The sequence below is a fragment of the Pinus tabuliformis genome, chromosome J (assembly GCF_031772625.1).
Source record: "Pinus tabuliformis cultivar Carrire ecotype Pingquan chromosome J, CPIR1, whole genome shotgun sequence".
Taxonomy (NCBI): Eukaryota; Viridiplantae; Streptophyta; class Pinopsida; order Pinales; family Pinaceae; genus Pinus; species Pinus tabuliformis.
In genome coordinates, this window is record NC_142295.1 from 1088318968 (window position 1) to 1088337649 (window position 18682).

Below are 18682 nucleotides of genomic sequence, written 5' to 3' on the forward strand. Positions count from 1 at the left end.
AGACCAAGAGCTCATTCCAGACCCCACTCCTCCCAAACAACATTATGTTTGAGGGCACGCACCTGGGAGGGGTGCCGAGCCTAAAATTTGAAGATTGGGACCTCCCTGACCACGATAAGTTCCCTCACCTTGAGACCAGGCAGCTCATGAATCCCAAGCAGAACACCACGGTGGAGGTTACAGAATTAGAGCCTCGGAAGTGGTTGTGCAGAGTGGAAAATGCTGGACTACCGAATTTGCTTTGGGTGTTGTATTTCCATCGCGCCCTAATAACTATTTTCATCATCAAGTAGCTGCTCTGCCTGGTGCATGATGGGTGTTTGTGGCTGGAGGAGCCCATTCCCATCATGATAGACTTGATTCACCTTATCTCCCAGATCCCATGCAAAGGAGAGGACCCCGCGAACATCTCGGAGGGGAAGAGCAGTGACTTGGACATCGCAGAGGCCATGAAGAAAAAGTACACGCTGTAAAAGAAGAAGAGGGGCTACGCCATCTCTGGCATCAAGGAAAAAGTAGTACACATGGAAACCCAAATCATGGCAGGAAAGGTTATGCGCAAGTGCCGCATGGACGAAGTACCCGCACGGGGGTAGCACTGGTTGAGTACTGCGCGGAGGGGGTCTAGTTTAACTGGCCCGAATTCCTCTGCAAGGAGTTTTTAGAGAATTGCCGCAAAGCCCAGGAACATGGAAAAATGTTCCACTATGCATGGCTTCTACTGTCCATAGTGCTCGTGGAAGGGGAATTACCAGAGGATAGTCAATTCCCCATAATTGACAGTGACCTGCTAGAGGCCGCGAAGTATGCTTCGCTCTGGGCCACAAAGATGCTAAGAGGATCCGCGACAGTAAAATATTCTGGGTGTTCATGGAGATGAACCTTAGAATGGAGATCAACCGTAAGCCATGGTTGTCACCCACTGTCTACAACAGTCTGCAGAGTTTTGTAGAATTCAATACAGACATGCATAACATTTATATCAGAGCACACAAGGATCCGACCAAACATTGGATAAAGATACGCTTTGTAGCTACATATGACGTCATTTTTAATGTACTAGAGGCATGGTCGTCGGAGTTGCGCACCCCAGACGTCGCAGTGATCAAGAAGTCGGTGGCACAAAGAAAGTAAGATGAGGCCAAGTTGTGCATCGCACAGTTGGTTGAAAAGCGAAGGAAGGAAGCAGCGGCAGCAGAAGTGCGGGCGGCATGGGACGCTGCACAGACAACACTTGAGCAGGAACAAGAAGCAACAGCAGCATAGGAGCCAGCCGCGAAGGTGGGCGAGGGCCAAATGACGCCTTCGTACCAACAGGAAGTGGAGGAAGTAGAGACAAAAGAGGGAGGTGCGGACCCACAAACCGCGTTGACACAGTTGAAGCGCCAACACCCAACGGAGCTGGCAGGGTCGCGGAAAAAGGTCAACGCATCAAAGTTGTCTATTGACTCGATCACCCTAACCGAGGGTGATCTGCATGACATCAGCGAGACAGTGCGCGATGTCACCTCTGAGGCTCTCCAAGAATTCATGCAGGAGAACCAGATTGTGTTGGGGGTCCTCAGAGCGCAGTTGCAGGAATTACAAGTGCACCCTCCTTAGGTTGGTTCCCTTTTGACCAGCCTCTCAGTCGGTTCAACAACAACATAGCAGTTGTTGCGCACACGGATGATGAATACCATAGTGCTACCGGAAGGGGCACTAGTGACATCAAATGAGGCCGATAGGCCTATGGTTAGTGCGTTGAAAGGTCTCGGTCTCAATATGGCTACACTCCCGCGAGATACCTTATATGTTTTGCAGGATGGGATAACTGCAAAGATGAGTGCTAGGGAGAGTCGCACACTGCAAGTCCTCAATGAGCAGAAAATCAATATGGAACAAGTGAGCTTGCAACGCGACGAAATGGTGTCGCAAAACCAACAGTTGGTACAGGTAATAGATAACGCTTGCTAAAGCGTCCCGGAGCTAGCCATCCCAGTAGACATGCCAGCAGAGGCGTGGATCCATAGGTTAGTAGCAGGTGTCCGCGAGGCAAGGGAAGAAATGACAAAGGTTCAGCTAGAGTTGAACCTTCAGATCGTCGAGCTGCGATTGAAGGCGCAGCCATCCACCCCCCGGAAGTCAGAGAACATCGCGCTAGTGCTATCATAGTGGGACTGGACAAGATTGGCGGTGCAGTGTGAGACTGCACTAGTGTGTCGAGAGAATCACTTGAGGTCCTCACAAATCTGCAGGAGGACCCCAACATCCAATGTTTAGAGACATAGGCGCGAGAACTCCAACAACAGTATGACAGCGTCCGAGGAACTATGCAGACAGTGGTCCTCACTCAGAGGCTCGCACGGATGCAACAAGCTAAAGCGCTGAAAGAGCAGGTGGATGCAGCAAGACACAAGGAAGCAGTCTTGAAGGCGCGTGTTCAGCCTTGGATTGATGAGGCCTTCACCATCACAGCAAAAATTGAAGGCAAGCTCGCACACATGCAGGGGATGCACGTACTGATGCAGAGAAGCACTCCCGACACAGAGGTCTCAGAACAACGTATGCAACAAATCCAACAAGCAATAGCTCAGTGTGCTGCTGAACTTGCCGCAATTCGAGAACAGTTGGAGGGACTCCGCACAAAGATCTCTATGCCGACAGAGTGACTCAAGGGTGAGTCACGATGTTTGTGTTGGGGGCCTGTTGGGCATGGAATCCCCCCAAGGCATGTTTTGGGGCTTAAAGCCCAAGTTTTAACCAAATCTTGTTGTAAAAAGCTTCGCGAATTGCGGGCGCGGGGCACAAAAGTATGATAGAGTCATAGGGTTGCCCGCCCTAATTTTGTAATGTAATGTCGGCTGGATAGACCTACCATGGTTCATAGACCATGGGATTGTATAAATAGAGTGAGGCTCTAAGTGTAAAAGATAACTAATAAGGAATAACGAATGAGAAGTCTAAGTGAGTGAGTCGACGTGTAAAGTGTGTCTGTGGGTCGTAGAGTAGGAAAAAGCTCTGTCACTAAGTGCGCAGAGGCCTAGTAGTATGCAGCTAAGTGTGCGGACCCTTGGAGTTGAGTGCGCAGGGTGGGTTGAGTCTATAATCGTTGGAGAATCAATAAAGAGAAGTTTTGCTATAGTTCTATGTATCTTTTCTTGGTTTAATGCATGGCTGAATATAATTTGCAAGTATACTGTTTATTTACTGCGCGAACCTATATGAATGTTTTGTATTGTTAAGTATAACTTAAGACATTTGAGTAGGCGAAGGTGCTTAAATAATACTGGAAGATAAATAAGATCTCAGGTAATAGCGCAGAGCGTGGCACAGCCCTTGGTTAGGGTTGCGCGAAGGTGGGATATCAGGCCGCAAACGGAAGGTGCACAAAGCCACCTGTGCACAGGAACAAACAAAGGACCAGTTGAACTCATCAGACATCTCCAGGGTGTGAAAACCTGGTTCTAACACCCTCCCATACTACTTTGGGTGAGACCTCAGTCCGCACTCCGCGGACTATTGTCAAAAGGGCCAGTAGTACCGGGATTTGTTTGGCTAATTAACTTTGAACCTGGGTGAGGCCCCAACAAGCCAACAGGTGGACACCAATATTCACCTGGATCATTCCTCCCCCCTTAGGAAGCAATGGTCCCCAATACGTGCAAAGCCTCCATGAGGTGAGTAAATGTCTGTTGAACTTGGTCCCTGGTGAGCCACTTTCCTTAGTGTAGGAGTTGTCCAACTTTGACAACCCGATATAGTTGGATATTTTTTTGGTGAGTGTCCTTAACCTGTGTGTCAATAATTCGATCAGTTGTGGCTTGTTCCATGCATTCTAAGTTTAACCTTGTTGGTGTGAGTTGTTCTGTAATGTTTGATGTGCCCAACAATGGTGGGAAGTATGGTCGAAGGCGGTCCACATTGAACACTGGGTGCAGGCCAAGGAATGGGGGAATGTTGAGCTCAAAAGCATTGTCTCCTACAACCTTGGTAATGGTGTAAGGACCATATCGGAGTGGTCTGAGCTTCCGATGGGCTCCAGTAAGACCTTCTTTCTACAAATGAAACCAGACTTTGTCGCCTACCTGAAACTTGTGTGGAACTTGATGTTGATCATGTCGCTGCTTGTACTTGGCATTTGACTTCTCCAGGATGCCATGAACCTATTGGCAGATGTGTTGGATGCGTTCAATAAATCTGTTCACTTTATCAGCCTCATACAGTACATGTGTGGATTCTGTCTGCGTAGTCGCATGAGGCATGGCAACATCAATTGGACACAATGGTTGAAATCCTAGACCCACTTGAAAAGGACTGCGACCAGTCGAGCCATGGAGAGCTCTATTATAACTATGTTGCACATATTGAAGACTCTCATCCCAAGTTTGAGGATGCTTGGAGTTGTACATGCGGAGTATGTGCACTATCATCCTATTGATGACCTCCGTCTGGCCATCAGTCTAGGGATGGAAGGCAGTCGATTTGGTGAGCTTGGTGTCCAATAGTGTCTAGAGGCTTGACCATAATGTGCTCAGGAACCTGCTATCCCAATCTGATATAATGGTATGTGGAATCCCAAAATGAACCCATACTCATTCAAAGAAGAGTTTGGTAGTGTCCTCTATTGTGATACTCTTCTTACAGGTTGCCAATATAGCCATCTTAGAAAAAATTTCCACAACCACAAATACACAGTCATTACCATGCTTGGTAGAAGGGAGGCCAGACATATAGTCCATGGAGATGGATTCCCACGGTTGGTTGAGAGTAAGCAGAGGAGTGTACAAGCCTTGCTTCTTGATGGTTTGCTTGGTGATGGTGCAGGATTTGATATATTTCCCAACATCCAACCGGAGTTTGGGTCAATAAAAGTACTTTTGTAGTACAACCACAATTTTCTCCAAACCAAAGTGTCCTGTGACCCAACTTTGGTGTGCCTCCAAAATCATCTTGGCACGCTCGCTTGAAGGAACACAAAGGTGGCCCAGGTTGCATAATAATGTGTCCTGGAGGTGGAAATCAAGAACTTACTTTCCAGCTACGAGCATCTGGTATGTCAAGGCAATATCTATATATTTTTTGTATAGTTGCGGCCATCCATAGGTCTCGTGACCACAAGAGTTGAGAACAGTAGTCAATGCTGCAACTGGGGGCCGACTGAGGTAGTCTGCAACATGATTGGTGTTGCCCTCCTTTCTGTATTTAATGTTCAAGTGGAATTGTTGTAGATATGTAGACCACTTATGATGATGATCATTCTACAACTTCCCCTGTGTCTATATAAACTGAAGAGGTTGGTGATCGGTGTGGATGACTGTCTCCTTCCTCAGAATGTAGTGCTTCCATTGTTAGCAAGTCTGCACGATGGAATACATCTCTTTATCATAGGTGGGGTACTTCTGAATTGTATCAGAAAGTGTTTCATTATGATAGGCCACTGGATGCCCATGCTGGGTGAGGATTGCATCAATAGCATAGTCTAAGGCACTTGTCTCAATTTCAAATGGTTGTTGCATGTCGAGCGGTGTGAGTACTGGTGCAGAGCAGAGGCGGTGCTTCAACTCAATGAATGCCTTCTGTTGGGAATTAGACCAAGAAAACTTTTTTTTCGCCCCACCCTTAGTAGTCTGACTCAAAGACCAAGTCATATGGGAGAATCACAACACGAACCTCCAATAGAAATTTGCAAGGCCCAAAAAACTACGAAGCTCCGTTAGAGTGTTTGGGGCTGGCCAATCCCAAATGAATTTGATTTTGGTCAGGTCCACATGCACGCCATTCTCATCTATGATGTAACCCAATTATTGGACCTGCCTCGTGCCAAAGGTGCATTTCTCCAAGTTGGCACACAGTTTGTGTTGCTGAAGGGTTTGAAGAACCTGTCGAATGTGTTGCAAGTGTTCTTACCAACTCTTGTTGAAGATGAAGATTTCATCCAGATCAACCACTACGAACGAGTTGGTGAAACGCTGCAAGATGTCATCCATTAGCCTCATAAAAGTAGCAGGGGCATTTGTCAATCTGAAGGGCATAACCAACCATTCAAAAAGGCCTTCCTGCTGAGAAATGGCAACAAGAAATTCCAGTTTAATTTGTCCTTGAATTAAACTGAGAATTAAAATCGAATTCTATCCTCATAGAAACTTGTAAATAGTTAATTAAGTTTAATTAACTTAATTATCTTAGGAATTTTAGTCGGAAGTCTTTCTGAAGTCATGTATATGTTCTCCCTAAGTTTTAGGGGTCCAGTATGAGTTTAAATTGAGTTGGAAATTAGATCACTCAGTTTACTGAGTTAAGTTCAGTTAAATTAGTTCCAAACTATTTAAGGAACTAATAGAGGACTAACAGTCAGTTGGTGCACTAGTGCATCCACTAGTGCTACTCCAGTTAACTAAATATTCCCTCATGAGAAACTCATGCATGTCAATTCAGAGAAAGACCTAGTTGAGACTAGAGTGCAAGGACAATGTACTATCAGTTGTATTATTTACTGGAGTGTAAATATCATGCATGCATCAGAGGTTGATCTTATGTTTGGATTACACAATTTGGGAAACATGAATTCCCTTTAAATACAGGCTATTCATCCTAGGAATTATGGAAGATATTAGGAGCTTGGAGAGCTTCAAATTGGCTAAGTGTTGGCCAAGAGATAGCTTGTGAGCTGAGAGAGTTAGGCATACTAGTGCGGAATTGTTCTAGTGAGAACAAGATTTGTATCTTCACTCATATTTATGATATATGCAATACAAATAGCGGGGTTTTGAGCAGTTGCTTTCCCCATATACATCTTGTGTTGCATGCCATTGATTTATCTTCTTCTTGTTCATATTGTTTTCATCTATCTATTGGATTTCACTGGTTGAAAGTAGTAGATTCTTGTCTTGTTCTTTAGTAAATTGCATGAGCTTGTGAATCGACAGGATTTTCTACATGGTATCGGAGTAGACAACAATATACTAGAGGAGATTTCGAAGTTTTGAGTTTTTAGTTACAGGTGAAATTCAAATTTTCAATACATACTTCACGATCGGTACATGGCATTTTATGATTTGCGGCTCGAGTATGCCTTGGGAGGCAGCTCAAAATTTATAGCCTATAGGGACAGAATGGAGGTTGTGCTAGAAGATAATGGCTTGAAGGAATTCGTTGATCAAGAAATTCCTAAGTCAACAAGACCAGATGCACATAATTTGGCTGAATGGAAGAAGTGTGTGGAAAGGCGAGGCGAATAATCCTTGAGGGAGTTCGAGACCACATTGTCTTGGGTCTCCATGGTAAGGAAACTCTGTATGTTATGTGGAAAACATTGACGGACTTGTATCAGAACATCAGTGACTAAAGGAAATTGGCACTAAAGGACAAACTTCGAAAAATCAAAATGGAGAAAGGCGAGACGATTCCAAAATACTTGAATAAGTTCACTCAGTGTCGTTATAAACTTGGAAGTGTTGGAATCATGGTTGTCGAGGATGATATGGTGAGTCTTTCTCTTCTAGGACTCCCAAAGAGTTGGCATAGTTATCAGGACTCTGTCAATGGTCGGGAGAAGCTGCCAGATTGGGAACGACTGTGGTCGGATTTGATGTAGGAGGAGATCAGGAGAAACACCAGGGATGGCTCTTCATCAAAGACTGATGATGAAGAGAACTATGCCTTAGCGATTAAGGTGAAGAAAGGGAAAGGGAAAGATTCCCATTCCAAATCAAATTCTTATCATGGAGGTAAGAAGAAAGACATGACGAAAGTTAAGTGCTTTCATTGTCATGAGCTGGGCCATTTTGCTACAAATTATCCACTCAAGAAGTCTAAGAAGAAGTCCTCAGGAGGAGGAGCGGGTGAGGCTTTGGCATCTCAATTCGAATTGGACTTTTCCCTCATTGCATGTATGGTGTCATCAATGATGGGAAGTGTATGGTACCTAGACAATGGAGGTTCATTCCACATGATTGGTGACAAAGAGTTATTCAGTGACCTGGAGGCGAAAGATCTCCATATACATATCGATATGCGTCATGACGGGAAGTATGGTGTTACTGGATTGGGCATGATTAATTTTCAGAGGGAGCATGGGGCTCCACTCACCTTGAATAATGTTATGTATGTTCCCGGGCTGAAGAAGAACTTGGTATCCATTTTCATTCATGAGGTTAGAGGCTATGATGAAATATTCTCGAAAGGAAAGGTGTTCCTTCGACACATAGCCATAGGTCAAGTAAAGAAGATAGGGATTCGGGTGAAGAATCTCTATAATCTGGAGGTAGAGGAGTGTGTTGCTTTGAGAAAAAAAGAAGAGAGGGTGTAGAGCTGAGACATTCACGAGTTGTGGCACATGTGATTGGGCCACTTGCAACATGGGGCTTTGAAGATATTGCAACACATATTTACCGGTCTTCCCAAAGGTACACTTGAGAAAGTTGATAGGTGTACTTTGGGAAAATACACCAAGTCTTCCTTTCACGATAGAGACATTGGAGTAGAGGTTATTCTAGAGCGAGTCCATTCAGATGTCTGTGTACTATTCTCGATAGCATTCACGACCAAACACATGTATTATGTTATATTTGTTGATGACTATTCTCGTAAATCTTGGATATTTTTCATTCAGAAAAAGGATCAAACTTTCACAAAGTTTTATGAGTTTAAAGCATTGGTGGAGAAAGAGTCGGGCAAGAAGGTTAAAGCTCTATGGAGTGAAAACAGTGGTATGTCTCAAATGAGTTTAAGAACTTCTGTGCAGCGGAAGGGATTAAACATGAGTTGACAACACCCCATAACCCTCAGTAGAATTGGGTGGAGTTAGCGCCTAAATCTGCCTTAGGCTGAAAGAAGGCAAAATTCACGGTAACCACAAACCATGCTCAGTCTGGTAGCTAGCCCTACCAGAACAGGAGAGGGCTCTCTCCACGCTCAGTGAAGAATAAACAAATAGGGTCTGAGAATGAATTTAAAATGGATATTGATTTTAGGCTAGTAAATAGATATGGAAAAAGGTGATTTTTGAATGACTGAGTTTTTTGGGCTGTGTGGGACCAAAGGATTGCATGAGCGGAGAGATTTAATCAAAGACGCAGGTTATTTCATGAGGCAAGATAGGCATGGAGGTTTAGCATTTAAATTAAAATAATATGGGGCGGAAGACTGTTTGAGATGTTTGAAAAGGGCATATAAAATGAATCCTTATCAAAAGAAGAAAACACACAGAAACCTGAACACTTTCCCAAGGCAGAGCAATATAACTGGATTCTGCCTCTCTTACTTAAAAGCATTCAAATAGAAATGACTGTAAATGAATGGTAAAACATGACAATATACATATGAAACAGAAGAAGAAACATATGCTAAACATATACCACGAGAATCTCATAAACCAGAGCTGCAACCTTTCATTAATTCTCTGTCAAAATTACACAGTGAAGTGTTGAGTGTTTCCCCCACACATTTTCTAGAAACTCTAACCAACCCTTTACAAAATGACTCTCAATACAATAAATACGCTGTGCTATGAGAAAGTCGATCGACCCAGGAAGTGAAAAGCCAACCATCGGCATTACATTTTTAATTGGATCTGAAAAGGTGACATCTGTAGGTGTGAATCCCTTGAAATTGTAACTGAAGACAAAATTATGCCCCATGGCTTATTTCTCTGCTACGGTTGATTGTCATACGTTTTACATTTGGGCATTCGGTCTTTGACCGTTTCACTTTCCTTTAGCTGTTTCAGTGGCCTTTCTTGCCTTTTAGATTTCAAGCTCTACGATGGCTGCTTGAAAGTTTTCTGTAAGCACTTCATTTAATTGTTTTTCGATATCTGTTTTTTCTTTGCAAATTCTTCCTTGTGATAAATAACCTCATCTCTTTGGCCTCTTTAATTCATCATTTTTCTTTTGATCATTCTGATATGAGTTCTCCAAATTTGCTTTAGCTATTTCAGTAATCTTCCTGGCTTGCTTTTCAAATTCAATCTCCAAAATAGCCTCCTCAAACCTCGACTCTTTTCTCGTAATTTCCTCTCTACTTGATTTCAAAGCTTCAACCAATTTCTTGGCAATATTTCTTTTTCGCTGCAAGCTTGTGCCTTTTGATGGATGACATCATTCCTTTGCCTTGTAATTTCGACGCTCTTCTTGGTATTATAATCAGAAATCTCCTTCAAGTCGTTCAATGAAGACTCCAAATCTGCCTTTGCCTTTTCGGCAGCCTCCCTTGCTTGCCTTTCAGATTTAAGCTCCATGATGACTGCCATATAGTTTTCTATGGATAATACAAAGCAAAAAAAAAGTTTGGCGATACAACTGCTTTGGCCATTAGCTCCTTCTAGTGGAGAATGGCTGGGCTTAGAATGAACTTATAAGTCCGACACTCTCCCAACAAGAAATGTTTACCAGCGTGGTTCCCTGCTCCTCTTCTCATAACGTAGCCAGGATAGTCTGCTATAGAAAAGTGGACTGATTCTTTAAAAGTAGCCTATGTTTTTCTGCTTGTTTTACTAGCTTCCACTTGTCGTATGGATGATGTGATTTGTGGGTAACATGAATTTCTCCCATTGTGCTTAACATAGTGTTTGCATTCTTAAAAAAAATCCTTCATCAGGTGGCGGTGCTTTTTGATAACTACTTTATCTGTTTCCCTTCCATAGAAACCTGCATGAGGAAAGTTGTAGACCATTCTATTGAAGCTCCTCTTTCCTATGATATGGTGCTTCTCCATTTTTGTTGCGTCAACACCATGCAATATTGTTGCACCAAGGCTTTCCAACTTTGACAGTGTTATATGGGCTGTTTTATACGAAGATAGCACTCTCTCTCTACCGTCTAGAGAGGTAGGAACCATGTTTTCTGCAGATCCAAAGGCATGGGCTAGAGCCAGAGAAAATGAAAAGTCCCCTTCACCAACTAATAATATCCGATGGAAGTTAGAATAATGCTTGATACTCCTCTCCAAAGCGGTATACCCCTTTTGATGTTTGGACTCATGAACATCCGTTATTTTTTTCATTGAGCACTATTCCAAAGAATAGTCAAGAAGAATGGCTGTGTCTCTTGCTTGAGCTCTTCTCTACCACTATGAAATTGTTGGTATCCAGATAAAGTTTCAAGCTTTTCAAATCGCCAATGCAACTGGGTATGGTACCTTGCAATCCAGCTCCAAAAAGGCTTCTTGACCAGGAATGTTAAGGGGAATCAAATTTCCAATGCATTCACCTATAGACTATAAATCAAATCACGCATAATTACTTCTTATGCAGAATTAATGACAGGTAGCAAGAATAGATTCAGGTGTTAGGATATTCTGACACATAGGAAATAGTTAAGTACAACTTGGTCTAGTATAGAGTTAGGTATAGAGTTAGGTAAAGTGTGTTTCTTTACCTTGTACATTTTGTAACTTACAATCCGACGGTCACGATATGTAGTGATCCGACGGTTCATTCTCTCCTCGGTATTACCGACACTTGATCCGTGGCTTAACACCCGATTGGTCCATGATTTCTATTTAAAGCGCATGGAGGGTCATTTGTAGGGTAATCCGTCTATGAGAGAAGCTTATGTAAATTTTCATTCTTTTATTAATAAATTGCCTGATGTGGCCGCGTTGGCTTAGGCCGTGGACTGTTTCCCTCTTTGAGGGTTTTAACCACGTCAAAAATATTGGTGTATTGATCTGCGATCTGGTTGTGAGCGGTTTCCTTTGGTGTATAGTCTGAGGAAATTACCCTGCAAATTCCTACATGGTATCAGAGCTATTTGAGTGCCGCGTCCGTTGGTGATCCAAATCTGAAGCCAGTAGAATTGCATCCGACTGCCGTTTCCTAGATCTACTGTTTCTGACTGCTTTCGGGCTAAGAGGACTGCTCTGTTGTGTTAGGAGCATCTGTTCCAGTGAGGAACCCCTTTCATTTCACGCGAAAAGGTTTCCGGTAGCCCTAGCTGCGTCATTTTTAAGATCTGGAGGTATACAATGTTTATTTGCAGTTTACAGTTATTTTCTCTCTGTTTATTTCGGTTTCGGTTTATTTAGCCTTTTTTATTACCAGATCTATACCTTTCATTTCTACATATGCTCTTTGCCCTGCGACTCTGTGTGATCTGGGCAAATCAGAAACAGAAAGGAAGGATTTTTCTCATGTGTATGCTCTTTTCCGCTGCGCCTTAGTGTGATCTCGGAAAATAAAAAACATTGAGGAAAATATTTAGTTTCTGGCTAAAGCTAACTTTGAGCCGCAAGGTTCATTTTTGAAAATATTTAGTTTTTCGGCTAAAGCTAACTTCGAGCCGCAAGGTTCATTTTTTTTGTATGTCCGTGTTGGGTTTTGTGTTTTTTGTTTTGTAGGGAAAAAGACTCTCTCTCTCTCTCTCTCTCTCTCTCTCATCATCCGGAAGCCGTTTTTTTTTAAACCAGCCTAATTTTTCAAGATCTATCCATTGGAACACTTAGTTTCAACATCTTTAGCTTCAGTTTCCATTGAAATGGAAATTCAATACCAAGTTACACTTGACAGCACCAACTACTTCCAATGCTTGTCCTACATTGAGGATTTACTCAGAAGTAAAGGTCTCTACAGAATAGCCTCAGGCCAAGAAAAGAAACCGAAGGATGAAGATAAGGTTGCTAAATGGGAAAATAGGCAAGATCAAGCACGTGGATTGATAGGGATGTCTATTTCTCCAGATCTTAGATTCCATATTGCAGAACTTGATACTCCTGATGAAGCAATGAAACAAATCAATAAAGTTTTTGGGATTAAAAATGAACTTAGAGCCCATCAACTTGAAAATGAGTTGCTTACATTGGACCCTAATAATTTTTCTTGCATTGAAGATTTCTTGTCCAAGTTCAAGACCCTTAGATATCTCTTGGAAGGTGTTAAGGTTAAGAAAGAAGATAGTAACCTTATCTATTCCATTCTTACTAAGTTGGGACCAGCCTACTTTGTGTTTGTTTCCACCTTCCATTCTACAAGAGAAGCCTTCATTTCTCAAGGAACAGACTACAAGTCCCCTTCCTTTGACTCTTTTTGTGATTCTTTAATAAGAGAACAAGAAAAACTCTTACACCTTGGTCTTCTTAATCTTGGAAACTCTTCCAAGAAAGCGTTAGCCGCCCAGCAGCAACCAAATTCAAAGAATCCTAAGAAGTCATATCCTAAAAAGAATGGTCCTAAACCAAACAAGGGTCCTAAGCAATCTTAGCCTCAAAATGAAAAATCATTTCAACAAAATGATAAGACAAATAAAAACAAATGGAAGAAGACTGATAGACATTGCAACTTTTGTAATCGAGATGGCCACTTAGAATCCAAATGCTTTAAGAAGATGGAAGCCTTGGAAGCAGTGATGAAGAAACATAACATCCATTTGGAGCATTCTTCAACTTCAACTTCATCTTCAGGAATGGCACTTTCTGCATGTGGTTGTCAATCATCTCGGTCTGGTTATGCATTAAATGTATCTTCTTCTTCTCATTCTCATGAGTGGCTCATTGATTCTGGAGCTTCTTATCACATGGCCAAAAACAAAGCCATGTTTTCTTCTTTAAATGATTGTAACACCAAAAATATATATGTTGGTGATGATAGATCTCTCAGTGTTGTAGGGACTGGAACTGTTCATCTAGACAATGGTCAGTTTAATGATGTATTATGTGTTCCAACCTTATCCTGCAACCTTCTATCTGTATATCAGATAACTCATTCAGGTGAAGGTAAAATCGTTGAATTTTCACCTCATGATGTTGTAATCAAGGACCTAAGAGATCCTAAACAGATTTTAGCTACTGGCATTGCTGATGATTCTACAAGGTTGTATAAGTTTCACAACTTTGGGTCATCAAATCTTCCCTCAGCATTTGTTGCTCATAACGATGAAGTGAGCAAACTTTGGCATGAGCGATTTGGTCACTTAAACTATCGCTCCCTTCAGCATCTATGTAAAGAAAATATGGTGACAGGTCTTCCTATGGTATCTTGCAGAGATGGTGTTTGTTCCGGATGTGTACTCGGAAAACATCATCGGGACAGTTTTGAAAAACGTGCCTCTTGGCACGCCTCAGCCCCTTTACAGCTTGTGCATAGTGATTTATGTGGTCCACTTCCAGTTGTTTCATTCTCTGCTGCAAGTATTTCTTAACTTTCATTGATGATTTCTCCAGACGCACTTGGGTATACTTCTTAAAACTCAAGAGTGAAGTATTTAACACATTTTTGGCCTTCAAGGCCTTTGTTGAAAAACAATCTGGACATCAAATTCTTAAGCTAAGATCTGATAATGGCGGAGAATATGTTAAAAACACATTCATCAACTTTTGCACTAAGAATGGAATTCAAATGCAACATACTGTTCCATATACTCCACAACAAAATGGTGTAGCTGAAAGGAAGAATCGCACCTTAAAGGAAATGGCTAATTGTATGCTACAATCTAAAGGACTTGGTCTTAGTTTTTGGGCAGAAGCAATTAACTGTGAAATTACATAATAAATCGCACTCCTACTAAGGCTTTAAAGAATATCACTCCAGAAGAAGCATGGAGCTCAATCAAACCAGATGTAAGTCACTTTCGTGTTTTTGGAAGTGAAGCGTGGGCCCATATTCCAGATGAAAAGCATAAAGCTTTAGAACCTAAGAGTGAAAAATGCACTTTTGTTGGATATTCTGAAGATGTCAAAGGCTATAGACTTATTCCATTTAAGTCCAAAAATGTTATCATTAGAAGAGATGTAAAATTTGATGAAAATATATCGGCCTGCGAGCCTAGTCCGGCGGATGTGCCACCTCTCCCTATCTCTTCTACTTTTGAAAACATTTCTTCTTCAGATGATGAAAGTGAGGATGACAATCCTCCCCCACCATCTCAGGATCCTCCTTCAGCTCCTCAGCTTCCAAAATGGGTTCGTGCTACTCGAGATGCAGCAGGTGATCTTGCCGGTGATCCTACAGATCAGCGACGCACACGTTCTCAGTTTGACAGAGCCTCTTCTTTACTGGCTCAAGCTCCAGTAAATTATGATCCTGACACCTTTGCAGAAGCTTCAGGCCATCCAGATTGGGAAGCAGCTATGAATGAAGAATATCATTCATTATTGGCAAATGATACATGGGATCTTGTTCCTCTACCAAAGGGACGAAAACTTGTTAGATGCAAATGAGTTTACAGAACCAAGTACGGACCAGATGGGAAAGTTGATAAACATAAAGCTCGTCTTGTTGCTAAAGGATTTTCACAGGTTGAAGGCATTGACTACACTGAAACCTTCTCCCCTGTTGCCAAAATGAACTCTATCCGCCTTGTTCTTTCCCTTGCTGCCTCGTTCAAATGGGAAGTCCATCAGATGGATGTTAAATCTGCCTTCTTGCATGAAGAAATCTATATGGAACAACCCATTGGCTTTATACAAACAGACTCCAGCCTTGTATGTCGGCTTAAGAAATCCCTTTATGGTCTCAAGCAAGCTCCTCGAGCTTGGTATGCCAAAATGGATAGCTTTCTTTTAGAATCTGGCTTTTCTAGGTGTCATTCTGACAATACTGTCTACACCAAGAAAGTGGGCAAGTCTCTTATCATTCTTGTTCTTTATGTTGATGATCTTATCCTTACTGGTAGTGATCCCAACCTTATAAACCATGTGAAGTCTAGCCTCAAAAAGAAATTTGAAATGACAGACTTAGGACACTTACATTATTTTCTCGGTCTTCAAGTCTTGCAATCCAAGGAGGGTATTTCCCTTTCCTAGTCCAAGTATGCCTGTGATATTCTACACCATTTTCACATGGAAGACTGTAAGCCAACCCCTTCTCCCTTCCAGTCTGGAGTCAAACTTTCAGTCACTTGTACTTCTCCTGAAGTTGATGCTACCTTATACCGTCAACTTGTAGGAAAACTTCTGTATCTAACCCATACTCGACCTGACCTTTCCTTTTCCGTTGGCCTTGTTGCTCGGTTTATGCAAAACCCACGTGAAAGTCATTGGAAAGCAGCTAAAAGAATACTTCGTTATGTTCGAGGTACAGTTCAGTTTGGGATTCATTACAGTGCCGAAGCATCTCCTCTATTGGTTGGTTTCACTGATTCCGATTGGGCTGGTGACCCTGATGATCAGAAGTCTACTGCAGGTTATGTGTTCACTCTTGGTTCAGGACCTATTACATGGGCCTGCAAGAAACAAGGTGCCATTTCTCTTTCTTCAGCAGAAGCAGAGTATTGTGGTGCCGTAGAAGCTAGTAAGGAAGCCTTGTGGCTTCGTCAGATCCTGTCAGAGTTTGGCTTTCAGCAGCAGCATCCGACTACACTTTGGTGTGATAATCAAAGTGCCATTCAGCTATGCAAAGATCCAGTCCAACATCAGCGCAACAAACACATTGAACTGCACATGCACTTCATCAGAAAGCTCATCCATGACCATGTTCTTGAAGTGCAATATTGTTCAACAGATGATCAAGTTGCAGACATCTTTACAAAGGCTCTCACAGAGGCGAAGTTCACTAAACTTCGATTTATGGTTGGAGTTCAAGAAGTTGTCACTAAGGGGGGATAGGCTCTAGTGCCTCCTTCCTTCTCCTATTGTGTCATATTTGTAAATCCTTCAATCCTATCCCAAGTTGTTCTTAAGGGGGGATGTTAGGATATTCCGAAACATAGGAAATAGTTAAGTACAACTTGGTCTAGTATAGAGTTAGGTAAAGTGTGTTTCTTTACCTTGTACATTTTGTAACTTACATTCCGACGGTCACGATATGTAGTGATCCGACAGTTCATTCTCTCCTCGGTATTACCGACACTTGATCCGTGGCTTAACACTCGATTGGTCCATGATTTCTATTTAAAGCGTATGGAGGGTCATTTGTAGGGTAATCCGTCTCTGAGAGAAGCTTATGTAAATTTTCATTCTTTTATTAATAAATTGCCTGAAGTGGCCGCGTTGGCTCAGGCCGTGGACTGTTTCCCTCTTTGAGGGTTTTAACCACGTCAAAAATACTGGTGTATTGATCTATGATCTGGTTGTGAGCGGTGTCCTTTGGTGTTCTGTCTGAGAAACTTACCCTGCAAATTCCTACATCAGGCACCCACTTTCATGCTATTGGTAGAGGCATGCTAGTGATGGAAAACACATGCAGATGGTTGTTTCTTCTCTTTTTGGCAAAGATGCCAAAGGGGCCACTGCCACCATTCCAACTGCCTCTCACCTGGTGAATGCCGATGCAGGCAGCCACATTGAGCACTGGACTCACCCTCCCAACTTCTACAGGCTTCGACTTGACCATAGGCTTTCATGGCCTTGGGGAATACAAATTGGCAGCTTTTGTAGCACTACCACTGGATCTTTCCGAGTTTCGAGCCATAGTTTGGCTTCTGGAAAATGGCGAGGAGAAAAATAAACCGTTTCCCTTCATTTCCGCAGCGCCTGCACTGTAGCTCCTTGAAAATGGCAACAGATATCTTGGGGAAGAAGGTCGTTTCTTCACAGAGCATGTTGTTCATGATCCATAGATCTTCATTTGGCATTGTCTTTCAATAATAAGCCTACTCTTTACAAATGAAAATTATCGATCATGTGAAATATTACGTCAGCGCCTTCTATTTGCATCCATCTATACTTCACCTGGATAGTGCTATGAGCAACAAATCTGTATTTACTATTCTGAAAACTGACGTCAACTCTCTGCCAAGGGACCTGTGTGAGACCCCCCAGCATTTCCTTTTCTTTTGGATCTGTATAACATTGATTTGAAGCAGCTACTTATATCATCATCCTTATTTTCCACATTTACAATATGTGGATATCTGTTATCCAAGGGAGACTGCAACTGTGGCAACTCACTTTCACGTCTAATTGAAGAGGTTCTCCAACCTACTATTTTATCATGGACCACATCTGCATAGGCAACTCGGCGTTTGAATGCCCGCAAAGCAGACATGAAACGAAGATCGCCACAGTCATTCACCATGCGACGAAGCAATGGTAATTTCCCCTCATCATTGTCCGTGAGAAACAGGTAGCGACCTGATCTCCCATAAAACCGGCTTGTAGCAGAAAATTTGAGTCATTTCGGAAATTTGAGGAAGAAATGGTGAAAAACTGCTTTGGAGGCTCTGTGCACCGCGCACAAGCCCAGTGCGCCACGTCGCGTGGATGTGCCACGCCCATTTAAAATTACACTATGTAGAGCGGCCATATGCATCGCGCACTCCATATGCGCCGCGACCAACGCCCAATGCGCCGCGCAGGTAAACTTACCCACAGTCTTGGCTTTCAAAAACTATTTCGCTTCATCCACGATTTGTCTTGACTTCAATGATGTATTTGACATGCATATGGATTTATTAATGTGGAAAATATCATGTATAAACAAAGGATTTCGAATTCTCTTTTGACAAACCCACTTTATAATATGGCAGACTTTGGCACTTTGTACTTAAACCCTGTTTTTGCTTCCACTTTGATTTTTAATCTGATGATGATCTTTGTCTGTCCTTTTTTTTTTGCAGGGGTGTTTGGCATGTGATCTTGGCAGAGGATGACCAGGGCTCCGCCTAAAACATTGCATATTTGAAAGCTTTAAAAATTACATATTCTCTTACCAAAAACAAATTTGACGATTTCTTCTTCAAAACTCTGTTTTGAAGAAGAATCATTCTTGAGCCTTATTGATAATGGACATTCTGAAATGAAGACTTATTGGAGACATCCTCATGGCTTG

The 18682-nt window shown here is 42.3% G+C and overlaps 1 pseudogene; it reads right to left on the reverse strand.

Moving 5' to 3' along the window:
* Nucleotides 1–10418: 10418 nt before the first annotated feature.
* LOC149230804 (heavy metal-associated isoprenylated plant protein 41-like) lies at nt 10419–10983 on the reverse strand (annotated as a pseudogene).
* Between the last annotated feature and the right edge of the window lie 7699 nt (nt 10984–18682).